Below are 14,015 nucleotides of genomic sequence, written 5' to 3'. Positions count from 1 at the left end.
TGGCAGTGACATGGGTCTATAATCCTCTCCTTTAATGTCCATCACTTAAGACATCTTTCCTGTGCATCTCCTCCGGGGATGCTTCACCCCTTTATTTACACTTTGATCACCCGACCCCCTCTTCACCTTACCCAACACTGCTCATTGGCTCACCCTCTCTGCACACAAGTTTAATTGTTTACTGTCTGAACTGCTTTAACTTGTGTCATTATACAGCTGAAGGTTGCCCGCTTTAGCCTTCCCACCGTAAGAGCAGATGAAAATGGAAATAAAAAAAGAGCAAATGCCTCCTAATTGCTATGTAGAACAAGGGTGAGGCTAAAGATGGTGGCCTAAGTTTTAAAAGTTCTATGAACAACAAACAATTTCATTCACCCTATTATGAAGTATTACATTTAACTGCTGATTATATGTACTGCTATCACCTTATGACTGCATGGTGCTTTGTGACTCATAAACTACTTCCTTACGTTATTCTAACTGAAACCCAGAGAAGAAGCCACAGGACATCTGATACTTGTCATTTCCATCTTACATATGAGCAAACAGGCTCACGGGTGTTAAGTGACTTATCCAAGGACATACAGTTACAAATTCATTAACTCAGAAAACAGGTCAGCTGGACCTTCCATTGCAAACCTAGCGTTCCATCTACGATACCATCTGAAGTTTTGTATAGAACCAAGATTACTAGATTAGAAAAGCAGGAAAAAGTCGGAAATACCTGGGAATGTTACCATGGGGAAAAGAAAAAGCTGACTCCATGAATTCTCGCAGATTTTGACACTAATGATACAAGATACCGTATTTTGAGCATTTACTAGGAACTGGGCACTTTAGCTAAAACTGCAAGGGAAAGATTATCAGCTGTGTTTCACCAAAGAAGACTCTGAGACTCAGAGAGGCAATGATGGCTTAAGGCTGGTTACCAGACTCAAACCCAGATCTGCTCGGACCCAAAGTGTGTATGCTTTACACCGCCCCAAGTAAGAAGAATTATTCTGAAGAGGGACATACCAGATGTTTTCTGTCACCACACAACACACGAGAAGGACTGAAGACTTCAGCCATGAAAGTGAAGAAGGAGACAGTCACAGGAGACATAAGCACAAAAAATCTAAGAGAAGCAAAGAAGGAAAAGAAGCAGGCAGTGAGCCTGCCCCTGAACAGGAGAGCACCGAAGCTGCACCTGCCTATGGCCTGTTGTGTATGTTAGGGCCAGAAACGTACCATAAATCTTATTATTTTTCTGGATAATTTTTAAGAAATTTACTTTTAATCTTGTTCTGTTAGTGTGAAAAGTTAACTTTTTTCTCAAAATAAAAGTGTGAATTTTTCATGTTAAGTTAAAAATCTTTGTCTTGTAATATTTAAAAAGTAAAGACAGGGGTGCCTGAGTGGCTCAGTGCTTGAGCGTCTGTCTGCCTTTGGCTCAGAGCATGATCCCAGGATCCAGGATCAAGTCCCACATCAGGTTCCTTGCAAGGAGGCTGCTTCTCCCTCTGCCTATGTCTCTGCCTCTCTCTCCGTGTGTCTTTCATGAATAAATAAATAAAATCTTAAAAAATAATAATAAATAAATAAACCTAAACTTTAAAAAAAAAGACAGCAATGACTTTATATCCAAAAATATATATATATGTATAAGGAGATATATGTTGAATATAAGACCCTCCTGTGACAGGCAGGGTGTTTAAATTTGCACACCAAAAAAAAAAATAAATAAATAAATAAATAAATAAATAAATAAATTTGCACACCACTACCAAGGGTACTCATGACATCTTTCTAGACACCTTTTCCTCATACATAAAGAGAGTTTCTACCAAAGATAGTTTTGAGATTGAGAGTAAATAAATACAAACATTTTCTCTGTCTCAAAAATTCTAGAGAAAGATAAAACCACAAAATAGGACACCTAAATTTTCGAAGTTGCGTTTGCCTCAAGGGGAGAGAACATCAGCTTCTCAACCTGGGGCACTGAAGTTTTATTGTAACATAATTACTTAAAATAATAGAAAATATCAATAATGGATACATATCACGTCATAACAATCCTGGGCAGAAAACTCCTTTTGAGCCAAAGGAAAAAAAAATCAGTGGCAAGAGAATTCTTCATACTTGTGATTACATATGGCCAAAGTTTCTCAAACTACATAATCTAGGTACATTGGACATCCTATTAATCCCATAATGTACATACTGAACATAAAAGCTCACTGGCTTCATCATAGCAGGAAACAACGTGATACTTACTGTAAGGGCATGAATCAGTTCTCTGTGAATACTTAGGAACCCCTAAGAGGTTTCGACAATGCAAGTTAGATAATAGAGCAGTTTTGTTCCCATAGGTGTTAACAACTGAAAAGAGTCCTAGTTGATATGAAGTGAGATTGGTGACTTAAAGGCAAAGCAGATTAAGACTGTGTATTAGACCAAGTCACCGTTTTATTGTTTAGAAAATTAAAGATTTTTTTTTGAAAATTAAAGATTTTATAAAGAAGATGTGGTTTATGTATACAATGGAATATTCCTCAGCCATTAGAAATAACAAATACCCACCATTTGCTTCAACGTGGATGGAACTGGAGGGGATTATGCTGAGTGAAGTAAGTCAATCGGAGAAGGACAAACATTATATGTTCTCATTCATTTGGGGAATATAAATAATAGTGAAAGGGAATAGAAGGGAAGGGAGAAGAAATGGGTGGGAAATATCAGAAAGGGAGACAGACCATAAAGACTCCTAACTCTGGGAAATGAACTAGGGGTGGTGGAAGGGGAGGAGGGCGGGGGGTGGGGATGAATGGGTGACGGGCACTGAGGGGGGCACTTGACGGGATGAGCACTGGGTGTTATTCTGTATGTTGGTAAATTGAAAACCAATAAAAAATAAATTTATTAAAAAAAAAGAAAAAATTAAAGATTTTTAAACGGCTTTTGTGTAGCTCATCAAGGTAAAGGTAAAGCAACACACAAAATCCTAAGCCTGACTGGTTCGTGGATAAATTTTAATGTCCACAAAAAAGTCAGCTACCCCTGGAAGAAGAGCATTACTTACAAAACAAAACAGAACAAAAACAAACAAACAAAAAACACCACAAGATGCACCACTGCCGTGGTTTGGTAGCCTGGAGACGAGCATGCTGTATATGGCAAATCCAAACAGAACGTCATTAAACTCTATCCCATTGCTATGCAAGGAATTCAAAGGGGGCGTTTTAGGGCTGGGAACGAGTTCACTTTCACCCAACACATAAAGGAAATATATGGTCCAAAGATAAGAAAGGGGGATAAAGGATAAAACGTCAAACTTTATTTACTCCTGAGCAAGAAATTTGAAATGGACTAAGAGCACAGGAGAATGAAAATGTTCCAGGATGGGCAGTATGATGGCACATGGCCCATCCAATTCTTGCCGACCAAGTCCTAAGGAGCACACGAAGGCCAGCCTCGGGAGCAGGGGCCAGGGGCTGGGGAGGAGCACAGAGATGGTCACACGCACCCCCTCCACGCCATCAACTGACAGCCAGGCTTCATCCATTTCCATTAGGGACGTTAAAGGACACTGAGGTTGGGCCATCTACAAGAATAAAGGCAAGAAAGAAAATGTAGGCCCTGAGATCCTGTAAGAAGGGAATTATCCTGTAGGATCAGCTTCTGACACCCACCGGTACACGTCTCCTCGGACATCAGCATCACTTGGAACAGTGAATAAAATAAAAGACTGCAAGGCAAAGGGTACTTTAGAGAACACGATCCACTAACATCTTAGGATTCCCTGTTCCTCCGCACAGGTTCCGTAATAGGGTGCTCCCTCAAGATTGGAAATATTTGGATTATCTGGAAACTTGGCAGGCCTGCACTTCCTTTATTGGTAATGTTAATGCTTCAACTTCTAAGTTATGCGACATTGCTACCTTTATTATTCCGACTGTGGGGTCCTTACCCCTAGTGATGTGAAACCCAGGGTATTAGATCCCCCGCAACCCTACCCACCAATGAATCCTTAGCTGTAAACCCCTCAGCTTTCTGTGGGGTGCTTCAAAACGCCCCTTCAGAATGCCCCCTGGAAAGAAGTGCTTCAAAATGCCTCCAAAAGAAGTCAAAGAAACAAACAGTTATTAACTGATTTTCCTCTTTTGCTTACTTTCACGTCAACACTAAAAGGAGCAAAGGACATGGGACACAGGAGGTTAAAGTTAAGTTTATGTAGAAAAAAAAAATTTGAAGCCACCTGAGAAAATTATTCTGTGAGGTTTTGCCAACAAAGCTTTCTTCTGTTTTTCTTTCTTTCTCTCTTTTTTTCTTTCTTCTGTTTTTCTGATGAGCCAAAGCTGGGACAGAAATTCTTTGAGGTACGGGACTAGAGTCTATTTTGGAAAGTCGAATGCTATTTCCAGGAATGAGGAAATGGAAAGATTAATATAGGGCAAGGCATTCAACGTCTGTATCGGCCTGGGTGATAGAGACTCACGGTTCACTTCTTCAGTGGGAAAGCATAACCTGGAATTTGAAATTAGTACAAACACTGCCTTGACACCTCTGGTTTGTACTGTTAACCCCTTTGTAGCTTCTTTGAAAATATGAATCGTCAGATTAAAAAAGACAAAGATTGCAATTCAAATCCACATTCATACTGGAAAATAAACATTCAAAACCCGTGGTTTATACGCAGTAAAGAAATACCATCATCCCATTCAGTCGACATTTATGATGAAGTCTTGCTATGGGCCTGACACGGTACTAACACCAACAACTGTGAGCTACTGAATGCCTACCACATGGTGAACAAAGGTTTTTGATGGCTTCTCATTGAATTCTTACAAAATACTCCTGTGAAGTGAAAACTACAACTGCCCTCTGTTTTACACACAAGAAACTGGTGACAGTGGGTCACCTGCCTTGATAAAGCTGCTACCTGAATGCAGGCAGTCTGAGCTTTTAATCACTCCGCTGAATTCCCTCCTAGGTCCCAGGTGCTAAGGGTAAAAGGATAAATATGATATGCTTTCCACTTTCAAGAGCTCGTTTTTAAATACAGAGAGTAGCAAGATCCAGAAATATTAAAATATACAATTAATCGCTTTGACACCAAGTGATTTGAAAGTTGCTTGATACACGTAAATCATCAGCACAAAGAGTAAAAATTAGAGCAATGTATGTTGACGTGGTGGCCCAATAGAATTATCCTGATCTTTCTGGTTCCTTCTCCTCTCCTTCTTGGGGACATGGAATCAGAAATCTGATTTCTGACAATTTAGTACCTATCTTTTTAAACCTATACTAACCAGATAAAATAGGACCCACTATTTTGAGAGATCAAATATGTGTTCATTCGATATTAGCTTGGATAGCTCCTGTGCTGATAATGAGAGAATGTCACCCCGGGCCCACTGGTACCATTAATTCAGCGATGATATGTAAAGATATCTTCAAATAATGACATAGAGTGACATTAGGATTTGGAAAGCAACACAATCTCTTCTATGGAAGGACTGTTAGATCCTGAAGAGCTCCAAATACTTGAAAACGGGAATTTAATTTAGCCTCACAGCATCCAAAGCACAGAGTAGGAATCGAAAGGGCTGGCATTGGGTTTTCCTCTTTGGTTCCCCAGACTGTAAGTAGCAGCAGCTCCCATCTATATTGTTGGTCTTGACAACCCCAGGACCTACCACAGGGCTTGATCCATGACACTGTCAGAAGATTTTAGGAAAATATTTAGATAAATGGAAAATTAAAGAATCAAAGCATCTTGCCATTGGAGCCTTGGGATTTAAGTGGTTTGGTCAAGTAAGAGAGAAGTAACCGAACAAGTTAAGTGAACAAAACAGTGTCCAAAACAGTGTCTCACTCTTGATTTTTGGCTCATGATCACTCGATTTTTGGTCATAATCTCAGGGTGGTGAGATCAGGCTCTGAGCTGAGTGTGGAACCTGCTTATGACTCTGTCTCCCTCTCCTTCTGCCCCTCCTGCCCACTCATGCAGGCATGCACACATTCTCTCTCTCTCTTTCTCAAAAACAAAACCAAAAACAGAGGGTCCAAGCAATTTCTTGCATGTCTGTGTTGTTCATCTTACATGCTTAGCCTCCTGGAGGACACTATGTTCAAGGAGACACTCAAAGTGCATTTTCTGGGTTAATGCATTGGAACCACAGCACAGAGTAATGACAGGCTGCTCTTGGCCATAGGGCGCGGGTTAGCTATATGATCTTCTCACATACAGGCAGGACTCTTTGAGCATCGTAGAGCAATCTCCCTCTCCCTGAATGTTAGAACCCTCATTCCACCACCTTAGTCTAATATAAGAGTAGATTTAATGCAATTCTTCTGAATCCGAACAGGGGGCAAAGGCCTGATTTGCAGCCACTCACTGATACTGAGGAAATATTTAAGAAGAGACTTTGGCTTCCCACAACATCCTAAAAAAAGATATCATGCTTCCAAAATCACATTTATTACGAGAATAAATAATGAGTGCAAAGCAAATTTCAGTGTCGTGACTACGTTGGATTACCCCTGAGGATGGAGTTTGGGTAGCCTGGATCTATCAAATCGACAGATAATCTGAAAACCTTATGGCTGCCATTACTCCCTGCCTCTTTCCCCACCAAGTCTTTTACTGGCGCTGACCCCCTTTCTGGCCCTGCCCCCCCATCTGGTGGAGGTGCTAATGAGTAGTGAAATGAGTAGTGAAATGGCAGGGCAGGCAGCAGGGGGTGCAAGAAAAACAAAGCAAAGGAGACAGGAGGCTGGATCATCTACAAACTCAATAATCAGTCCCTCGGTAACAGAGTTGGCTGCTGCAATAAGGTTCTTGTGTTTTACAACCCTAAATGCTAGAAAGCCATTAGTTACAGATAGAATGTTCCTGTCATGCACTTAAACAGGAGAAAAAGCAGGGGTAAACCAAGCAACCTGCCCAAAGGTATTCAGCTCATCAAAACACAGAAGTCCTTATTTCAGTCCAAAGTAGAGACAGTAGGCTTGATTAAATCCCATCAAATTGAAATTCTGCCCAAAGTGATTAAATAGTTGTGTCAAATATTAAGAGTTTAGACTAAGGAAGCCCTGGATTAAAAAAAAAAATCTTGAAGGCAGATACCACCGTTAAAAACAGAATAAACATGTTTTCTTGAAGTGTTGACTAGTTTCACCCATGCTGACTAGTAAAAAAATGTATGCACACATGCACACACACAGAGACATATATAACATATTGATTTTATTTATATACATCGTGAGAATTTCTAATATTTTAGAAATATATACTGCCATCCATAAGCACTCAATTTGGGGGAGGCATAAGTAAATATGCATATATGGTGGTATGGATAAAGTCTTAAATACCCCCCCCTTTTTTAAATAAGATTTTATTTATTTATTCAGGAGAGACACAGAGAGGCAGAGACATAGGCAGAGGGAGAAGCAAGGCTCTCTGCGGAGACCCCGATGCAGGACTCGATCCCATTAAATACCTTTACTGTCGTATAATTTCATATTCTGTGAATTCCATAACACCTGACACTTGCTTAGAGTGGAATTGGGATAACTGTCTTAGACAGGATTTTATTGAGCTGATTATTTTGTGTAGAGAAACAGGACATTTATCTGAACTATCTCCTGTCTTTAATTTGTCCCTCAATCACAAGTGGGACAAAAATATGTTCTTCCTTGATTATGTTTGATAAGACCACATGGTTTTTGTGGACCTGTGGTGGCATCACCTGAGCGGTAGACCTGGGGGCCAATGACTGTCTGGTCCTGAACAGTCAGGATCTGATGGAGGAGGCTGGCCTTGCCCAACTGCCAACTGAACCGCAGGACAAAAGAGGGCAGGTGATCGACTTCTTTTTTGAAAGACCTCATTTAACAGAATAATTAAGAATAGCATTTCAATACTCAAAAAAGGAGGTCCATTTTGAATCAAAGTATTAACGATCAAATCCAATTCTTGCCTTCAGAGCATGATTTATTTCTTAGTACTTTTATATTTAATCTTGCATTTTTTAAAGAGTCATTTTAGTAAATTTTGCAGTAAGCAATTAAAAGAGAAAACAAAGTTTAAGTCACTTTTCTCCCACAGAATTCTACTAGAGTTTTGCAAAATACTCCATTTTTATCAGAAAATATGGCAAAGGAGACCATTTCAGAAAACACGGCTTACCAATTTTAAATACATTACATGAATCGGAAGACACATTTTTAAATTACGGAGCACATATCAAAGAACCATGTGCTTGCAGGGGAACATCTCCACTTTTTAGTGCACGTTATTACTACAAGTTTCTAAGGGAAAATGGTTTTGCCTCCACACACTCCATTAGCAGTTCTTGATGTTATATCAAAGTCATTTCTTCCCCTCTGACTCCCATAAAAAGTTACAATTATCTGCAATATGCATTATTGGATATTTCTTTCTAAACATCAAAGTTCTACTTCAGTTTAAACAAAGCAAGTGTTAAATTACAAATGGCTAAAAGTTTAAAAAAAAAAGGAACAAACATCTGGAGGGGAAAAGTAATGGAAATGAAAACCTAATGTTTGAGCTTCAACATCAGATTTCCAGGTTCCTCAATGCATTAATGCTTGGGATCTTTAGAAGAAATCCAAAGAGTTTTAATCAGTCTAGTTTGTAATAGGTTTTATGCTGATTTAATTTCCTGTACTTGATCTTCATATCATCACTTAAGTTTCTAGATTTCTTCAAACTTGAAAAAACAAAAAGCCTTTGTTGCCTATCTAGAATGCTCACATGTCTGACCAACAGCTGAAATTACATCACTTTCCTGTGCATCACAAGCTCTTAAAAGACAACTGCCTCCTCAAAAGAGATGGAAATGCATATTTAAATTTTTTTTAAATCTGTGTACTGCACCCCTGCCCCCCCCCGCCCCCCTCCCCCCCGCCAAAAAAAAACAACCCAGCGGGGCTTCGTTAGTGACCAATCAGAAGTTAAGCTTCAGCAACTAGTCGTTGGTTCAGTTTCTAGGTCAATCTCAGTATCTCCAGAGGGTTTTTTTTTTTCTCTCTTTACAAACCATTAATTCATATTGGGGGTATACTTCCTTTCTTCTGTTGCCAATTTCTTTTCTCATAAAGATATTCTGAAAACAAAACCCCGACAAACATCTTTGTTCCCACTGCTTTATTCTTTATTATTATTATGTCTTTGCTTCTTTTCCTCCAGAAGCACTAGGTGCTTCCCTAAGTAACACCTGGATGGAGCCTTTCATCCTCCAGGTTCACATCTTCTGGAGCCTTCACTCCATTGTCTAGACCTTTTTCCAACTATTTTCCATCACTATGTCTGTTACGCGATGAGCTCCCTTCCTAGGCAAAAACTGAGAAAGGCAAATACTAAATGCCTTGTTTCAACTAGCAGGACTGAGTAATGGGATTCTATGGAGGTTCCAAGAAACCAACACATCTCTGTATGTGCATTTTGAGACACACACAAGGAATCATACTTTTCAAACTGATGGACAACGCGTGACACCAAATCTCTACAATTAGAAGAAAGGCTTATAAGCTGCTATAACTTAACTGAAAATAGATTTCAAATGTACCTTAGTATTATTTATCAGCAGTTCTTAAACTTGATGATATTGAGCACAAGTACATTAAAGACATGATACCACAAGGGTTCTTGGGCAGTTTGATGCATGACTGTCACCTCCCCCCATGTGTGTGACTACTGGGTAAGTAAGTAGGGTTTAGGCGGTCGGTAGTAACTACATGAAAATGTACAGTAGAATTCATCATAGTACCTAACATTTATTGAACGTTTGCACAGGCTGTGCCTTTTATTAAGCCCTTTGTATGCATGATTTTCTTTTTTTTAAGATTTTATTTATTTATTTAGGAGAGACACACACATAGGCAGAGGGATAAGCAGACTCCCCAGGGGAGCCCGATGCGGGACTCGATCCCAGGACCCAGGGATCACAACCTGAGCCGAAGGCTGAGCCACTCAGGCATCCCACATGCATGATACATCTCTGTATGAGAAATGTATGTCTCTAACAACTGTGAAAAATGTGCCTCTCTTACTATTTTTTTAGAGATGAGGAAACTGGAAATGTAATTGGCACAAGATTCCACAGTTATTCAAGCAATGGGCCAGAATTTGAACCCAAGTCATCTGAATCCAGATCTTGAGCTCCCACCTATAAAACTCTAAGGAGAAAGTTTAGGTCCCACTTCTTTCTCCTTCCTTTAACCTCTAGCCTCCTCCACCCAAAATATGTTTAAAAGGAGAATAAAGGAAACAACAGAAGTAAGTGCTTTTAATCAAAATCCAGTTAATATACTCACTGGATTAGCCGATGGTCCATTCCCTCACCAAAGCAAGACTGATGCAAGTTTCTCCCCCACATCTACATATGTACTTTTGGTTAATCAACTCTTGAGTAACCTACCAACTGCTGGTTCCAGTCACATCAGATGAGACAGTTACACAGTAGAGATTTTTTTCCAGGTCTGTTACATGACACTGTAAAATTTATAAGACATCTTTTTAAAAGTGAAAAGAACTTTAAAAACAAAACAGCTCAGAAGAATAAAGGGGGAGAAATTTGGCTTTTAGACCACATACCTAGTAAATCTAGTCAGTTCAAAAATATATCTCTAATACAAAGAAATCGGTGAACGACAATGTTGGAAAGAATTGAACTTACGATGAAGTACAAGCCCATTTCCTATGGAAAATGCAATAATTTATTTCCTTAGCACAGGCTTTCCAGCAAAGAATGCCACTGTACTGAATGCCTCGCTGTGACTGGCTGCAGACTTACCCAACAGAATATATACAAGCAAAGAGGAAACGCACTGTCTAGAAAAAATACACAATTTCCTTTTATTTCCTCTACTAGTAGAACAACTTTTCTTTGGGGACCAAATCAGGGAGTTGTAACATTCACTACACAATATTTTCCATTCTCACAGCCAGTAAAAATTAGAAATCACGATAGTCAATGAGGATGACCCAGTTAGTCCCAGAAAGCAAGTTTTTATGGTGGATGCCTCACACGGGATTCTTATTCAGCAAAATGATCCAATGCCTGGAATCCATATCTCCCTTAAACAAGCAAGAACCACTGGAAAAAACAAACAAACAACAACACATAGGTCCTTGGCTGAAACATGGGCTGTGTAAAGATGAGTGGTGGGAAATAAACCCATAAAGATAGGTGAGTGTGAACTGTGGGGACCTTAAAGAGCTAGGGCAGTGTGTAATTAATTCAGTGTTAGCTGTGCAGCCACAGAGAGTTTCTAAGAGCAGTGACATGACTATAATCTACAGATGTGACTAGTGAACATTATAGGATACCCTAAAGGTAGAACAGATAAAAGGTAGAAAGACCAGCTAAGAGGCAAGCCATGGAAACAATCTTGGTGTCCACCTACAGATGAGTGTTTAAGAAGATGTGGTCTGTGTGTGTGTCATATCGCTCAACCGTGAGAAAGAATATTGGATGGTATTGCTCAACCAAGAAAGAAGAAAATGCCGCCACTGGCTTGGATGGAACTTGAGGGCATCACACTAAGGGAAATAAGTTAGACAGAGAAAAACAAATACTGTATGAGATCACTTATAGGTGGAATCTAAAAAAACCCTAAACTTACAGAAACAGAGAGTGGAATGGTGGTTGCCAGGAGTGGAGGGTGGGGGAAGTAAGGAAATGTTGGTCAAAGGACACAAGCTCTCAGTTATAAAGTCTGGGGATCCAGCATGCTGATTATAGTTAACAACAGTGTGTAATGCTTGAAAGTTTGTTAAGAGAGATCTCAAATGGTCTCACCACACACACAAAAAGAAATGGTAATGATGTGAGGTGATGGGGGTGTTAACAAATGTTGCCACAGTAATCACCTTGGAATGCATAAGTACCAAACCAACGGTTTGTATTCCCTCGGGCTACGCAATGTGATATGTCAGTTATCTCTCAATGAAGCTGGGGGACCAAAGAGAGGCCTCTCTTGATGGAAGCTGTTGTGCCCATTTACTCTCATTGTCTTTGCTTACGTTTTATTTCATTTTAGCAACATTAATCTCATGACTGCAAAGAACTTACCATTTTCTATTACGTTGCATTTTAGAAAGTTTATACAGGTCTTTCTGAATGGTTAGCTCAGGGGGATAGGCTGTCCTCTCAAAGTTCTGATGCTTAGACATTGGCAGACCCGGATCTGACACGCATGCCAATGCCAACTTAGTCAACAGCATGTTCACTAGCGTAGAATGCAGGCGGCACTTTTTGACTTAAGCAGCTTTCTCTTCACTTGCCAGAACACTCCGGGAGCCTTGAGTGTATGTCAGAAGGCTGACTATCTACCCTGAGACCACCAAACTGGAAAGGCCACGTGGGGCAGGGGGTACTCCAGTGGACACTCCCCGATGCATCCAGACTTCCAGCCCATCTTGCAAAAGCTCCAGGTCCGTGAGTGGAGAAGCCTCCAGACTGTAGACTCTAGAATCACCTCCAGCTGCTTGAGTCCCCTCACTGAAGCCCCCAGACAACCAGAAGCAGGGACAAGCCTTTCTGCTGTGCTCTGTCCATATTCCTGACCCAAAGAATCCATGAGCATAATAAAAATGTTTTTTTTTTCTTTAAACAGTATTAAGTTTCGGGGTGGTTGATCAATCACTCAGAGATAACTGGAACCATTTGTACAACAAGAAAGGTGATAAACCCACCAATTGCAGAGCCCACATGATACTCAGATTTGGGTGACATATTTCAAAAGATTAAAAAACAAACATCCTCAGAAGAGAATAACAAGAATGTTCCTTTCGGGAGAAAAAAGTGAAAGGACTGAAGACATCCAGACTACAAAAGACAACAAACGATACGTGTTAATCGTCTTCAAATATTTGAAAGACTATCATGAGTAAAAAGTGAAAACAATTACTCTGAATACTCCCAGGAAGGAGGCCGAGGGACAGTGAGCAGAAGCTACAGGAAAGCAGATAGATGGATTTTCTGATGCTCAGAGCTTTCCAAGGAAGACCAGGCAGCCTTAAGAGGTAGTGAGTTCTCTAACACTAAGGAACTCAAGCAGTCCAGATGATGACCGCCTGGTGGGTAGGTTTGGAGAGAACCCATGTATTGACCAGAAGGTTGAATGAAGTGCTCCTACTTTAAGGTTACACTGCAATGCTGAGGTGTTTTTAATCTAAAGATCATCTCCATTTCCTTGTGCTAAGAAATCTAATCCCAACACATGTTGAGCAGAGGAAAAAAAAATACAAGATGAATAAATTAAATGAAAGGCAATACCACAGTATAAATAGAAAGCAATGCTGACTTCTAGAGAAAGGAATGGCATACCAACAGGAAAATATAATCCAGCAGAGTAGCAAAGACACTTCAAAAAAGATGAAGCATACAGAATAAATGGGGGAGAGCGAAAAGGAGAGCCAAAGATCCCATCGTGGATGATACCTCATGTAGAGAAAGCCTTTATCTTTCTCGAGAAATGGCCTTATTCACTTTTAAGACTTTGCTCCTCCATCAGTGGGAAAGACAGATCAGAAGAACATAAGTGTACATGTAGCAGCAACGGGAGCAAAGTTGGAAGTGGAAAAATTAACGAAGCTCTTCAGTGATCACTGGCTTTCTGGCCTCAAGGAGCCACAGTGTGTGCCTGTGGCATCAAGAGCACTTGCGTAAAAGCCAAGAACCCACTATTCCGGCTAACGTCAGTACGCAGGAATGACCCACTAAGGGGAGCAAACACATCTGGAAACTTAAAACCTGGTTTCCTAAAAAGCCAATATAAAAAGGGAAAACACAAGCCACCTTGAAAATGAGATGTGTCGGGTGACGGGCACTGGGGGTTATTCTGTATGTTAGTAAATTGAACACCAATAAAAAAAAAAAATAGCTAATTCTATTAAAAAAAAAAAAAAAGAAAAAAGAAAATGAGATGTGTCCAAAGCAAAGCCATGAAGGAGACAAAACAAAAACAACAGAAAAAAAAAGGAGAAGAAGAAGAAGAAAAGA

General features: G+C 40.0%; 1 protein-coding gene across 1 annotated transcript in view; it reads right to left on the bottom strand.

Moving 5' to 3' along the window:
• HMGA2 (high mobility group AT-hook 2) overlaps positions 1 to 14,015 on the bottom strand; it is a 145,271-nt gene that overhangs the window by 116,940 nt on the left and 14,316 nt on the right. The gene's annotated exons all lie outside the window — the stretch shown is intronic.

Source organism: Canis lupus, chromosome 10 (genome assembly GCF_011100685.1).
Source record: "Canis lupus familiaris isolate Mischka breed German Shepherd chromosome 10, alternate assembly UU_Cfam_GSD_1.0, whole genome shotgun sequence".
NCBI lineage: Eukaryota > Metazoa > Chordata > Mammalia > Carnivora > Canidae > Canis > Canis lupus.
Note: the sequence above shows the minus strand (reverse complement) of the source record. Positions and strands in the feature narration are given on the sequence as shown.